Source organism: Podarcis bocagei (assembly GCF_964188305.1).
Source record: "Podarcis bocagei genome assembly, chromosome: 1".
In the NCBI taxonomy this organism is placed as follows: domain Eukaryota; kingdom Metazoa; phylum Chordata; class Lepidosauria; order Squamata; family Lacertidae; genus Podarcis; species Podarcis bocagei.
The window spans coordinates 41,173,630-41,189,413 of NC_138125.1; the positions used below are offsets into that span (position 1 = coordinate 41,173,630).

General features: G+C 38.8%; 1 protein-coding gene and 1 long non-coding RNA gene across 5 annotated transcripts in view; both read left to right on the plus strand.

The window, feature by feature from the left end:
• Window positions 1–15,784, plus strand: part of CDIN1 (CDAN1 interacting nuclease 1) — a 118,485-nt gene that overhangs the window by 83,139 nt on the left and 19,562 nt on the right. The window lies entirely within an intron of this gene.
• LOC308596411 lies at window positions 3,444–11,566 on the plus strand. Its single transcript, XR_014012520.1, has 3 exons — window positions 3,444–4,195; window positions 6,701–6,753; window positions 11,489–11,566. It is a non-coding gene; the product is annotated as an uncharacterized lncRNA (long non-coding RNA).

Consider the following 15,784-nt stretch of genomic DNA (forward strand, 5'->3'; position numbering starts at 1 on the left):
ACATTGCTATAAACATGAAGATCGACAAAGGTTCTTTAAATATATTAGTAGCAGGAGACAGTCTAGGAAGGCAGTTGGACTTTTGGATGACCAGGGAGAATAAGGACATTGAATGAATTATTTGCATCTGTCTTCACAACATAGGATATAGGGAAGATCCCAGTGCCTGAACTAAGTTTTGCAGGAGGGGAGTCTGAGGGATAAAGAGAGAGTTCTAGGCCTAATATACAAAGTAAAAACTGGCAAATTACCTTTTCCAGCTAACATCTACTCAAGAGTTCTCAAAGAACTCAATGGTGAAACTGCTGACCTTCTAACAAAAATATATAACTTGTTCCTAAGAACAGTCTCCATACCTGAGGCCAATATTATACCGATTTTTTTAAAAAGGGAAATAGAGCAGATCCTGAAAATTACAGGCCAGTGAGCTTAACCTCTGTCCCAGGGAAACTTGTGGAAAGTATTGTTGAAGATGAAATAACGAAGCATATAGAAGAGCATGCCTTGCTGAAGCAAAGCAAGTATGGCTTCTGCTAGTCAAGTCCTGTCTCATGAATCTTTAGAATTTTTTGAGAGTGTCAACAAGCATATAGATAGCAGTGCTATGGCTGACATAATGTACCTGGACTTCCAACGAAGTTCCTCACCAAAGGCTGTGAAGAGCTGCGAAAGGATCTCTCCAAACTGACTGAATTGCAAGTGCAGTTTAGTGTAAATAAGTACGTATAAAGTGTTGCATTTCACATATACACTCACAGGGGCTAAACTGGCAGTGCCTGACCAGGAACAAGAACTCTGTGTACAGTTGCTTCACCTCAAAATGCACATTTTCTTGATTTACCCATAATTACTTGGTAAGAAATTATGGGTAAATTTAAAAATGTGCATTTTGAGGTAAGAAATTACCAAGTAATTACTAGTTCCAAGGGCAGCAGTTCTGGTATATTTATTCATGAAAATTTCAATATTTAAGTGTATATAAAGCAAGTTTGGGCCATATTAAGTTTTTCTTTAAGTCCTGTATTATAAAGCATATGTGTTCTTTCTGAATTGATTTTTGTTATCAAAGCATCATCTTTGATGTCAACGCCAATAAGTCGCATGCTTTTGTTGTAAATGATGAAAAATTATTTTGTCTTAAATGCTCATTGCTGTACCTGGATTTGCATCTTCAGTTGTAGCTGCGTGTGTGACATTATTAGTGAAATAAAGACGTTGTTGTGGGCAGTCTGAGATGACAATACAAGGCTGTGCTAGCCGTAATGCTAAAAAAAGTTGTCACCCACTATTTTTCTGAGGTTTGTCATTTATCAAAAAGAAGCAATCTGCTGCAGGAGGATTTCTGCGGACATTCCTATTTGTGTGGCCTGAGCCTGTCTCTTCAGGTTTCATTATTTAGGTCTGATGTGTAGTTAGTTCTTATCAAAACTAATACTATCTGAAGTAGTAGGCTTCCAGTGGTCACACAACCAACATCAGGATTTCTTCAACATGACTCATATTACTAAAGACAGTATCTCCTTAAATTTGAGTATAGCTTCAGTGTCTGTATCAATTACATCTTCTAGCTGAATTTTAGTGAACATTTTGCTTTGAATTTGTGTAAGTGCATCAGATTTAAATTGATACACATTTGTAATGTCTCCAGATTCAGGTATGACTGTATTTCGTTGAAACTTAACATTACAGTACCTGGAATGTATTTATCTATTTTCCTACATTTATACCCCAACTTTCGTCCACCATGGAATCCACATGGTTTCTAGGTCGCATGGCTGAGGTCATGATCCAGACTTGGACTAGACCAAAGCTTCAGCAAAATAGTGGCCTCATCTGACTTCAGACCATACCTTGGAACTACACTAAAGATAGGCCATACTGCATGCTGCAGGCAGGCAGTTCTTGATTCTATATATTTTACTGAACACTATATGGACTACAATGCAATTGGTTGTTTCTGGTGTCATTTACTTTTTATATTTTCTTCTGGTGACATTACTTTTTATATTTTCTTCCCAAAGTGCTTTGTTTAGCACAAAGTATTTCAATATTTTAGCATTATTATTAAGGTTTCTAATGCTACTGCATTTACTTGAATCTAATGCTCACTTTTTTTGGCCAAATCATGTTGCGAAAATTAAGGTCAGCATTAGTTTCGATGGCACATTTACATTCACCAGCAAATACTTTTTTTTGGTTTCAAGGTTCTGATTTTGAGGTGTGCGTTAGATTTGATGGCGCATTAGACTTGGTACATTGCCTGCTTCTTTAATTATTTTTAGAATACATACATTATAAATGCATTAATATGGTAAGAATTTAATAGGATGCTTCAGAATAACTAACAGCAACAGATAATTGTATTAGTGTTTAAACCTTTTGGTTTAAAAACAATATGCTAGCTTTCAGTTTCATTTAGTGTGTCTTTTTAAAACAAAGTGTACACACTGATGGCTGAACTCCTGATGTAACACTAAACTGAAAGCCAGGCCACAAAATTTGAATGTGGACCACATACTTTTTAGCAGTCTGACAGTTTCACTCCAAATGTGTTCATAACCACAGAATAGAGGCGGATGTGTGGCAGCTCTAAGAAGATCAAAAAAAACACACATTTGTTTTGGATTCCACAGACATGGCTATGGATTAAAGTGTTCTTGTTTTTGTTTCTCTTGGTTGTGCTGTAAGAGTGTCTGTGAATTTTGGAGACTGAAGCTCTAACCCCACTTGAATAAAGACAATGATGGCAGTGAGTTTCTGTCCAGAGTTAATCAGCTGCAGAATTTGTAAACTGCACATATGTCAGAGTTGAAAATGTTAGCACTCTAGTAGAAGCTTGAAAAGGTTAGATCTGATAAAAGCCATCAGCAGTTAAAGAAAGTGATTTATGGGACTGTAATGACACAAAATGCCTCATTTATCACTCCTTTATAGATAGGTTAAGGTTTCACTGTCATACCTTAAAAACTTGACCACTTAGAATTGTCAAAATAAGCCCTTAATTGCCCATCATGCATTTCAGTTTGAATTTCCCTCTCTTGATTTTTTGTTAATTTTATTTCATATTGCTTTTGAGCTTTCCACATGATTTTGTTTCATGTTATTAAGATTTAATACTTTTTGAAAATTGTATTCTTAGCTATGCAGTCCTTACTGGTTAATCATGTGGACATGAATTATTGTGTCTCACTCCTGTATGTTTGTATACTTGAAACAAAACTGCATACCTGTGTGCGTTTTACTAATTCTTTTAAGGTGCTTATGACTATATGACTTATTTTATTACTAATATAAATTTACAAAGTAATATTTCTGTAATTCTTCCATTGTTAACAGTGTCACCTGTTATTCTAACATTTTAGTGCTGTATCTATTAATTTAATAAACAAAAGAATCCATTAAAAATATTTTTAAGTGAACAAATGTATATCCCCCTTACTTTTTCATAGCACTGTTCAAATTTATAGTGTCAGTTGCAAAGTTGCAAACGACCTTCAATTTAAAAAGAACTCAGAAGTATTTGTCAAGTCTACTCAGTCTTGGTCCGTGGTCCTTAGCCCTTTGTTACTGTAAAGGGAGCTAAAAACAGTATTTGTAAGTCACAAAAATGTGATTAGGGCTGCTATTTTTATAACAAAGCAAATTTTAGAGAAATAAGTTTTTCTCTGTGTCAGATTTTGGAATGATCAGGCTATATTGCCATCTAATCTCAAATTCTTAGAAGAAAGTCTTACTGCTGTGATGTGTAGCTGGAATACATTTTATACCCACCTGGATTTAATTGTTTAACACAAATTTAATTATTTAATGAATCAATAGAAATATTTCCATAACCAGTCTGTGGGAAAGAGCCCCATTAACAAAGCAACACTTCTTCATTTCCAAAATCGATGAAACCTAAATTATCAAACTTTAAGATTTATTCTCCATCTCAATTTTCCATAAGACTACTTTACTTCCATAAGAATAATTTGCTTGCTTGCTTGCTTGCTTGCTTGCTTGATTACTTGATTACTTGATTACTTGATTACTTATTTACTTACTTACTAAATGCATGAGTGTTGACTATGGTGTTTGGTATAAATAATGCGCCATTCATGTAAGAAAGCTAACATCATTGAGGCACTGGCTTACTGCCATGGATCATGCAGATAGTAAGACAGTCAAAGAAAAATCTTCTCAGTCCATATATTACGTAAGTTCATTATGTGATTTCAACTGGGCTTTTTAAAATAAAGTGGTAGATAAATTTTATGTTGTATGCGCTTGTTAAATTCAAAATTGTCTCATTGCATGAATGTTAACATGTAATCTGAATTGCCAAAGAAGTAGTGTGTGAAAATGGCTTAATTACAGGGGAAGAAGAGGAGAAAGCACAAGCCTCTGGGCATATTATATTTTAATTGTTTTCTCTGAAAAGGTAAATAAATTCAAGCCTGGTTTAGATAACTGTAAGGAAGGCTAAAATATGAGATACTCTGTGAAGCCTCAGTGAGGATAAATGCCTCTATGAGGATAAATATTTAGTTACTTTGAAGGAGGAAGAAACAACCCACTCATCTCTTGTGGCTCAACCAGACTTCCATTTGTGCCACAATTTGGGTACAGGCCCATATTTTCCAGGCATGGGTACGAACAGAGTTTTTTTTCTACCGCTTCTTTCCCTGGGAAAATCCACTGTTTATCACTGAATCAGGGGAAATTCATGGAAACCCACACACAGAACAGTGCCTAGAAATCACAGGCCTCTGCCTACAAATCATGGCACAAATGGACATCCATTATTACTCTTAATAAACTATGAAACATTTAAACATTTTGTTTTAAATACTACCCTCACTATAATCTTGTACTTTGTATGAGAATTAAAATGCTAGATATGCTGTCTGAGGTGAGGAAGATTTTTTGAATGCGGTTGACAAGATGTTCCGTCAGCTAGAAGAACTTTAAACTGGGGAAATTTTTGTTTACCTATAGGGATTAATGTGGATATTGGAACAGAATAGATAGATTATATAATTGTACAAGCCACTATTATATAGATAATGGACATTCTATATTTATAATTTCACCCATTGTCACCATTATTAGCTTCAGTTCAGTAATGTCACTGCTGGTATTTTAAATGTGAAAATGCATTTATTTGCCCTTTTGAACTTAGTTTTTTTTAAAATAGCTTAATTAACGGTATTTCTGGGAACTTAATTGAGCTAAACTGCTTTTGGCACACTAGGAAAAGGGTAATCTGACTGGGTGATGAGTAGTTGCTTACAAATAACCTTGACTTGCTTTGTCTTTTAGAGCTTGGCTCTTTTCCTCGGCCTTGTCTTGTTCTGGGGTGCGTTGTTCTGTTCTGTTCTGTTTTTTTAAGCTTGGTTTGCTCTCACCCCAGAGGAAGCCCATCAATTACATTGACCGGCTGGTTTGTCATAACAAAGTACCAAATGAATGTGTGTGCAAGTTATCTTTCTTTTTGTGAAGCTTGTTTCACAGATAAATCGGCTTCACAGAACTGCATCTTCAACACACACCTTCGGTATTTTTTGAAAACTCATTTTCCGTAAATATTACAGTTTTCCCCTTTAGATACAATTCAGAAGTTCACCCAACAATATCAAACAGAATAGCATTACCTCTAAACACTTAGATATTTTAAATTGGAACAAAACGCATTGTTACCAAAGTCTCATCTACCCGACTTACATACCTTTCATTTGAAATACTCTCCAATTCCTTGCAAGAAGGTGAAGCGAAGAAACCCTAACAAGCTTAGGCTTGGATTGAGAGATGTATTGCACAATGGAAAGGCACCTTTGCAAGGTAGTCCCATCACATGTCATCCCAAAACTCTCGGGAATGACTTTCGGGGGTGCCAAAGGCTCTTGTAGGGAGGGAAGATAAGCCCCATTGCAGAAAGCGGAGTTCCGCCTGTCTATTTCTGTATCCACCCCATAGTCTCCTAGATTAATTTCACACTATTCTGCTTTTACTGAGTTTTATTAATGTGGTCAGTAGAACAGCACCTCTCAAATACTTGCACTATCAGCAATTGCAGCTCAGTAAGGCTTTCTCTGGTTTACTGTTAATTCAGTAAGGATAACCCAGGCATACAGAGAGGGGAACCTGGAAGCTCCCAAGAGCTGCTGAGTCATAAGGCAGGAGATTATGAAGTGGCTCAAGCTTTAAACCACAGGAGTACACAATGGTCATACAAAATTTGACTTCGGTTTCGGATGCTTTTCACACACAGGCTTAAGAGAAGCTGGAAATGGATTGGCAAGTGTTCAGAATAAAAGGATGGATTTCAAGAGTGGGATATTTTACAGCCAAAGAGCACAAGGAGCAGTCAGTAATAATGGGTGGGCATTTATAGGGCATGTCGCAGCATCTGAGAAGTATGAGCTACTAAATTTTTTGAATGGGTGTGCAGAGATGATTGGTCACTGTGGTCTTAGAGGAGAGATTTACTTTTTTCACTTCATGATGCCATTCCACTTTGTCCTGTCAAGTTTTCTATATAGTTTCATAATGTTCCTTCTTCCACGTAGTAGAGAAAAAATTGAGCCTCTTAGCTTTCAAGTTAAACTCTTGAAAAGATTTTTCAGTGGTGCTCAATGATCTTTAAACCACAGTAGATTTTGAATCCTGCTACTCACTATGTGTCACCTAACATGTGCTTATATTTTATTCCTGTCTGAAGAACTTCCTACTTTATACAGTTTGTGGAGCTCCATACATTGCCTCAGATAAACAGTGAGTTCCATCTTCATCCGTATGATAATTGGGTTTCTGAATGTGTTTAATTGGAGCAGTTTTAATGGCGAAATGTTCAGCATAACGTGGACAATCTCTATGCCAAATAGAGAGCTTTCTAGTTCATGTGGAAATACCCATTTTCTCCATTGAGTCTACACCCCACTCTTTAGCTGCTAGATATCTAGAACAGCTCACAAACAAACAATTAAAACAAGACAGTCCTGGCCTGCATGCTGACAGTCTAAAAGACATGACAGAAAAGGAAAAAGGAGCAGGGAGAAGAAAAGAACAAACTCTGGTGCCAATTCTTTATTTTTAAATTTATTTTTTATTAATTTCCTAATTATTATGGAGCCACAGAGACAGGTACACAATAACAAAAATTGAGTAATCCAATTAAAGGCAAGACATTCAAAACCTGAGCATATTAAATAACAACACCCAATCTAAAACCATGAAAGCCATTTTTCTCTAGAAGCTGCGGGGAGAGGTACCTGTAAATCTGAAACCAAACTACCGGTATAAGAAATAAAATCTCACCATACTCAATAGGAATGATCAGGATCTTCCTGTCCCTTAGAGACCCATAACTTATTGGGGGGGGGGGGTTCTGCAATAACTAAATTCCATATATTTTTATACAATAAGGATAGATTTTTTTTGCCATTTCCCTTGCTGTGCTGTAGAGATCTGGCAGCTGGCGGCACCCATGTTAAAAGTTCCTATTGGCAAAATGTCTTCATAGTAGCTGTCCACATATTTAGTGGGTGACAATTCCTAAAGTTAAGTAAGGTAAAGGTAAAGGGCCCCCTGACCATTAGGTCCAGTCGTGGCCGACTGGGATTGCGGCGCTCATCTCGCTTGATTGGCCGAGGGAGCCGGCGTACAGCTTCCGGGTCATGTGGCCAGCATGACTAAGATGCTTCTGGCGAACCAGAGCAGCGCACGGAAACGCCATTTATCTTCCCACTGGAGCAGTACCTATTTATCTACTTGCACTTTGACGTGCCTTCGAACTGCTAGGTTGGCAGGAGCATGGACCGAGCAACGGGAGCTGACCCCATTGCGGGGATTCGAACCGCCGACCTTCTGATCGGCAAGTCCTAGGCTCTGTGGTTTAACCTGCATCCCAAAAGTTAAGTTGTAGTTCTTAAAATGATCTGTTGGAATGGAAACAGTTCTGGGGCAGGAAGAACCTGCAGAGCTGATAGAATGAGCCCTGATTCTCTTCTACTGGTGAAGCAGTCTGCCTGAAAATATATTAATTATTATTAATGTGTGACTATTAATCTGCATGCTGCTTTGCAGAGTGATGACAAAAACCCAGATGCCCATGAACTGAAATTTGATACAGAAGAGGAAATAGAGAGGAAGCAGGGAGAATCTATTGTGAACTGCCTTGGATTTGCAGAGAGTAGATTTCTTCCTGTGATCCTATGTACCCCTGCCCAGTTACTAGTAATTGTAGTGTCAGGTATTCCTGAACCCATTTCTGAGTCTAGATAGAAGGCAAGGCGTAAGTGGGTGGGGAGAATCAGATTGACTTTCCAATCATACTTCCAGACATTTGGATCATTTCGTACTGCTTTTATGGTGTTTCATTGTATACGATGTTGTACCCTGCCATGCTATAGTGTATGAATTGGTGGTATTTACATAGGTAAGTAACAATACTACCACAATCTCAAAATTATGTGTTTTGGTACGTGAACTGATGTTGAAGGCTGTTTTGCTGAAGAGACTGACTTGGCATCTCAGCAAGATGGGGATGACTAGCATGGAGAAGGGACGCTGCCAGGAGACATGAATGCTGTGTGGCAGAGACAGCACATTTTCAGCCAAACACAGCAGATGCCTGCCAAGATACTGCATGTAGCAGTTAGGCAAACTGGAAGGCACCTGAGCACGTGCGATAAATGATAGGAGCAGCTGGCATAGTGCAGCAGAGGTGCAGAACCACCCTTCTGACAGCAGTGTCCCTGCCACTCACCAGGATGGGGCAAGGCAGCAGCATTGGCAGGACTGTCAGAGTCCACCATCAGAGACAATTTAGTGATCTCCTCTCAGCTTTCCTCTTTCTGATTCCTCATCAAGCCTATGCCCTCCCCCTTGGTGTTTCTGCTTCATCTTTGCATGCTGAGAGGAGGGGTGTGCCCTCCATTTAAAGCACATTCACTGGCTTCCCCCTCCAAGTATCCTGGGAACTGTAGTTTCTCCTTTAAATAGCTAGAATTGCCAGCACCCTTAACAAATCACAGTTCCCATGAGTCTGTGGGGGGAGCCATGTGCTTTAAATTTGCACTGGGAGTGGATCTGCCTGATTTCTTGCCTGTGGGGAAATCTGCAAGCATATATAGAGAAACAACCCTATCTGTTTCCTTCTCACCATAGCTGTCAACTTTCGGATTTGAAAATAAGGGATCAGCAGCTTCACCTGTCCCGGGTACAGTCTACGGGATATCTAACAATCTGGGATAGCAGCGGAAAACGGCGCTGGAATAAGGGATTTTCCGGCAAAAAAAAGGGAAGGTTGACAGCTATGCTTCTCACAGCAGTGCTTGTGTAATCATTCAGTAGGGGGATGTGGGTAGAGCTGTGGTCTAAACTATTGAGCCTCTTGGGCTTGCCGATTGGAAGGTCAGCGGTTCAAATCTGTGTGATGGGGTGAGTTCCCATTGCTGTCCTAGCTTGTGCCAACCTAGGAGTTTGAAAGCACACCTGTGCAAGTAGATAAATAGGTACTGCTGTGGTGGGAAGGTAAATCGTGTTACTGTGCGCTCTGGCTTCCGTCATGGTGTCCTGTTGCAGTTTAGTCATGATGGCCACATGACCCAGAAAGCTGTCTGTGGACAAACGCCAGCTCCCTCGGCCTGAAAAGTAAGATAGCCAGCTTTGTCTGGACTTAGCCATCCAGGGGTCCTTTACCTTTTTAGCTTTGCCTTATTCATTCAGTCTTTCTTCCATTTAATTATTGTCCCACAATGTCCCCTTTTTATGTATATATCATTCTCCTTATCTTACCAATTGCCATCCACATCTGATTGCACATCCATATACTATAGAACCTTTGGTTTCAGGTTATTGAACTTACTCACATGCTATCTTACCTGGGGGAGAACCAGTCCCTTCAGATCCACTTATACACACATACAACACCTCATTCTCAAAAAACAGAGGTCCTGTTACTTCTTCGGTTTTCACTAGGAGAAGAAGAGCAAAAACACTCACAATTCCCAGGCACGTATGAGACTGCCTTATACAGAGTCAGACCATTGATCCACCTAGCCCAGTATTGTCTTTTCTGATTGGCAGAAACTCTTGAGGGTTTTGTGAAAAGTCCTTTTCCATTAGCCAGGTAGCCTTATAACTAGAGATACTAGGACCTGGGGATATCTGCATGCACAGAAGTGTCTGCTTCAAAAGACTTCCTGCAGCAACAGAGATCATACTGAACATGTTATCGTGCAATATTTGGAGGCTCATTGGTGTGCTTTATTTCCCAGTATATGAAGGAAAAGCTTCAGAGAACAGCCGTGTTCTGATTTCTCCAACAGATATAAAGGTGATGGTGGGAGGTCACTTGAGAAAGCCAAAATCCCAACCAACCAAGTCCCACATAAAGTGGGAGTCTGAATTTGGACCAAAATACTGCATTTTTTAATACTCCATTTACCTTTTAGTGACACCCAAATGGATATCCTTTTCATATTCTACTCAGTACCTAGTTTTTGTCACAGCATTCATAAAATCCATTTGAATTCGACCGAAAGATAATGGCATCATCTGTACTGAAAACAAATATGAGCATTTAGTGCCTTATGTTACATGTTTCCTTCTTCCAAATGTTCTACTGCATCTGCATTAATTAGTGTTGAGATAATTATGTGCAGTGTTTTCAATGTCATTCAGATTCAGAGGTTCAGTAGTGATAAGAGCAAGTCAGTTGAGCTATTAATACATAATCCTTGTTTTTGAAATTTCACCACCATAGAAATGTGCATCCCTGAGTCGATAGCACTTAATAATGTGAAAATAAACAAACAACCAAAAATCATACCCAAACCATTGCAGCTTTATGTTTGGAGGACCCACAATAATTGGCATTGCAAAAGGTAAATGGGTAATATGAGGTGCAGATCATTAATATAGACTACCAAATCAGAGAAATGTATTCCTTATGAGGAAATGTTTTGCTTTTAAAACTAGAGCTTTGCTTCTAGTATCTGGAGATATTAAATTGAGACACACACACACACACACTGCTGTACCCATTCATGCAATGACAACAAGGAATTTATGTAGAAGATACTCATTTCAGTAGCTTATGAACTTGGGTTTTTATTTGAGGCTATTGAGCTTTATAGCTCAAAACACACACACATACACACACACACACACACACACACACACACACATGCATACACACACACACAGAGGGAGGGATCTTTCTGAACAGAACACAATGCAGCCCTGTTGCTCCCATGTCATGTGTGCGTTTAGGCTGTGTACCAACCCATTACAAGCTCTGTGCTGTGTGGAAATGAGGGAATTTCACACCCCTACACCTCATAACACTGCCAGTGGGACTTTGTAAGTGATAGGCTTCCACCATATAGCGTGCTCCACCGCAATTATTCTTAAACCCCAGTTCCTAATTTTTTATTTCATGGACTGCTCAGTTTTACTTATAAAGTTGTATTCATTTGAATGGCATTGCATTTTTACTTATTAGGTATTTATATACTGCCATTTCTGTGGAGCACAGACACGTGAAGAGAGTTTTGCAGAAGCACTCCCATTGGGATGAGAAACCCTGGGCCCTCCAGATGTTGCTGAACTACAACTCCCATCAGTCCCAGCAAGCATGGCCAATGGCCAGGGAATTTCAAACGGGGGACATTCCCAGCCCTACCTGGGTATGCCAAAGATTTAATCTGGATCCATCTGCATGCGAAGAAAATGCCAATGAGCTATGGCCGTTTCACACAAGCTGATAATAGAAAGTGAACTATAGTGGTACCTCAGTTTTCGAGCTGCTCGGAAGCCAAACGTTTTGGTTTTGAAATGCCGAAAACACAGAAGTAATTGCTTCCGTTTTGGAACGCACCTCAGAAGTCGGAACAGCTTCCGCTGCGTGTATTTCTTTTTTCTCCATTGACTTTGCCCACCGCCCTTTGCGCATCAATTGTCAAACATTTCGGAAGTCGAACAGCCTTCCGGAATGGATTACGTTTGACATCCGATGTTCCACTTATTTTATTTCAAGAAAAAATACATGTATACATATATGTTGTTGTTTAGTCATTTAGTCGTGTCCGACTCTTCGTGACCCCATGGAGCAGAGCACGCCAGGCACTCCTGTCTTCCACTGCCTCCCGCAGTTTGGTCAAACTCATGCTGGTAGCTTCGAAAACACTATCCAACCATCTTGTCCTCTGTCGTCCCCTTCTCCTTGTGCCCTCCATCTTTCCCAGCATCAGGGTCTTTTCTAGGGAGTCTTCTCTTCTCATGAGGTGGCCAAAGTATTGGAGCCTCAGCTTCAGGGTCTGTCCTTCCAGTGAGCACTCAGGGCTGATTTCCTTAAGAATGGATAGGTTTGATCTTCTTGTAGTCCATGGGACTCTAGGAGCAGTTACATTTTGTTGTGTTGATACTTCTTTTTATTTGTAATTTTGTGTAGTAGTTTGTTTTTAAGATATAGAAATTGTATTGTAGTACTCAAGATTTTGAAACTAACTAACAAATTTATTTGCTGTAAATGTTTGGTGACGCATGGGTACACAGCTAGTAGAGGTTTCTTGCAAAGTATTTGGAAGTCAGGATCTATAAAGTTCATAAAAAATGGTTAAGTCTCACCTTTCTAGAATGCTTGGCTGCAGAATCGTAGTCCAGCTTTGTTTGTGAACTCATGAGATCTTGCAGCATTGTGTATCTGTGTGGAAAAAAGATGCCAGGAGTGAAGATAAAATATTATTTCATATTTCATGCCAATATTTCCTCTAGAATTGCTTTTATTAGTAGCCTTTCTAAATCATGAATAGACTTTTTGTTGCATGTAGACTGCTGCAAGGCCAAATTGGTTTTTGAAACAATTATTCTAAGTCAGAGTATGGACATAGCATGTGTGACAGTAACATTAGAAGTCTGTGACTATAATAAAGTGCAAAGTGTGTTTACTTCATTCATATGTTCTAGAATTTGGGGTTCAGTTTAAAGGATGTATAAAATGTGCACTTGTAAAATCGGCAGCGTCTGCCGACAGACACAAATAGGTTAAAGGTTGTAATCTTTTGAAAGAAGTTGGTTGGCTTTCCTGCTGGCCCTCCTATCAACTTTAACCTCCAACCTTCTTCAACATGTATCACTACAAATAAAACTGCTGAGGTTTGACAAGAGGATATAAAGTCACCAGGCCATCGCACAGAGATCTCTATATGATTTTCTTCTGCCTTAAACTTAAATGGATACTGCTGTAAGTCAGGTTTTTAATAGGAAGCCATAAACACTCACCCATATCACTTTAATTTTAATAATTTCTGTTTTATCAGGAAAAAAACCAAAAAATATACATTGTAAATTATGTTTGACAACTAGAATTTAGTGGTTTTGTTATTGGTTGTCTTTGACCATTACACAGATTTCTGTTCTTCATTTTAATGTGTACAGTTTCAAGCAAGCAGCATATGATATTGATATAAACATGGCATTTTGTAAACAGGCTTATAAATGAATTTTTAGATCATGATTAAGACAAACCAGATGACAAAAATAAACGATATGTTTGCAATTTACTCCACTAACTTTAGAATGGTGGTTTCATGAACACCTGTGATTTGAGCAAAGGAAGGAGACTCTTGTTTCATTTTACCTTTGCACACTCTTCTAAAACTTGCAACAGTTGTGCGTGTCTAGAGACCTCTTCTTTTGACCTTAAAAAAGGTGTCTATCACTAGCAGAACTGATTGTTTCACAAACAGTTTTGCCAAAATAAGTATTTTTGCTGCCTCGTTATTTTTGTCAAACTGCAGTTTCATGTTTATACAGGGGCCAACATTCCTTTCCTAACTTTTTTTTTTTTTTTAGAATTTAAATCTGAGGCAAGTGGCACATAAAACCAGGATAGTAAGATTTATTTATATACAAAAAGATATATTCATAGCAGCTGTTAAAAGACATGAGTACATAAAAGGGTCTGCACCTGGTGCTGAAAAGTTGGGGTGGCATTCAAAAGATAGAATCTACAATAGAACAGACTATAATAGAATCTGGATACATCATTTGTGGTGTACAACTACACATATTGGATCTGTTCATATTGTGCTCTATAGGCACAGGACCCAAGGCAGAGTGGGTCGGCATCATTCCAATTCACCACCACGCTTTGGGTTGGATCCAAACTTCACTCCTGCTGGTAGGAGAGGGAAAGGCACGTTTTGCTGATTTCCCCCTCCCCTTGCAGTTTTCAATGTCAACTTCTATCCTGTTCTGGATGGCTGAGGAACCTTCCAGGGCATTGTGGGAGAGGTGGCTACAGGGAAGAGAGAGGAAATGCTGAAACTTACCTTTCCACCCCATCCTGCCACCAGAATTGCTCTGCTGCATCAGAAGCCTTCCATGGATGGATGGAAGGAAGGCAAAATGTGGATCCTGCCCATAGAATATGATTGTTTGTTTAGAACCACTTTCTTAGCTGTGAGCTCCTCTTAATAGTTTCTGTGTCCATGGGGTCACGAAAAATCGGACACGACTAAACAACAACAACTATCTTTCAAAAATGAATTCTTCATAGCCCTTTGATTTATTCATTGACTATGAAATTGCAAACTCCAGGCTAGGACGTACTTATACTATAAGTTGCCTAATACTGTTTCATGATAATTTAAATTTTAACTCGTTCTTTTTCATGTCATTTGTTCTCCAGCTTCACACAAAGTGCCTCTAAAATAATCCTTATGATTTGATTTAAAAAAACAGTTCTTGTTATTAATATAATTCCCCCTACTTTTTATAATATCACCTTTCTTCCATCATGGGACTTAAGGCAATACACATGTGTTTCCCACAAGGCCTTCTGTCCGCACACTGATTGGCTTCAGCAATGTGGTTGCCTCAGCAGCCTTCAGATCATACCTGTTGGATGCTGACACTTCAGTACAATTTTATAAATTATCCTATTTCACTTCACAACAAATTTGTGCTGTTAGGCTGAAATATATTGATTTGCCCAAAGCTATCCAAAGTGCTTCCTGGAAGAACAAAAATTTAAACTCTAGTTTTCCCGGAATCGACATATGCTACTTGAGAACACCAAGTCCTAAAATAAATACAGTGGTACCTCGGTTTTCAAACGTCTCCGTTGATGAACATTTTGGTTTTCGAACACGCCTCGGAAGTCAGACATGCCATGCGGCTTCCGCTGAGTGCAAGATCCTGAGGCCTAGCTGTTGGCTATTGAGTTTTTGGTTTTTGAACATTTCAGAACTCGAGCGGTCTTCCAGAACGAATTATGTTCGAAAACTGAGGTACCACTGTACTGGTTTTAGGATGTAACATTTGGAGCAAACTGGAAAACACTAAATTCTATCAGTTTGCATACTGTTTATCCTGGTATTAAGCATCTTTACATGCAACTAAACCACTGGTTTTACATTAGAACTTGCTTCCAGATAAGTGTGGTTAGAAGTACAGCCTGTATGTGTTTTTTAAAATACTACAACTCGAGAAAAAGTGCAATAATAAACGCTTGTGAGAACAGCTAGATTTGAACCATTAATTAAGAAGTCAATCTTTTGAAACTAAGAAAGAATTAATAACTATTTCCAAAAAAAGAAGAAAAAGTTAAAACAGAATAAGAAATTAAAATCTTCCAGTTGTTTATAGTATATTACTATCTCCCTTAGACTGCAATCCTAGGCACACTTTCCTGGACACAGTGTGACATCCTTCTTACTCTAATTCCCAGTGCTTATCCTATTATGAGCTGGAAACGTTTTGTCCGAACAACTTTACTTTATTTGTTGGGCTTTCT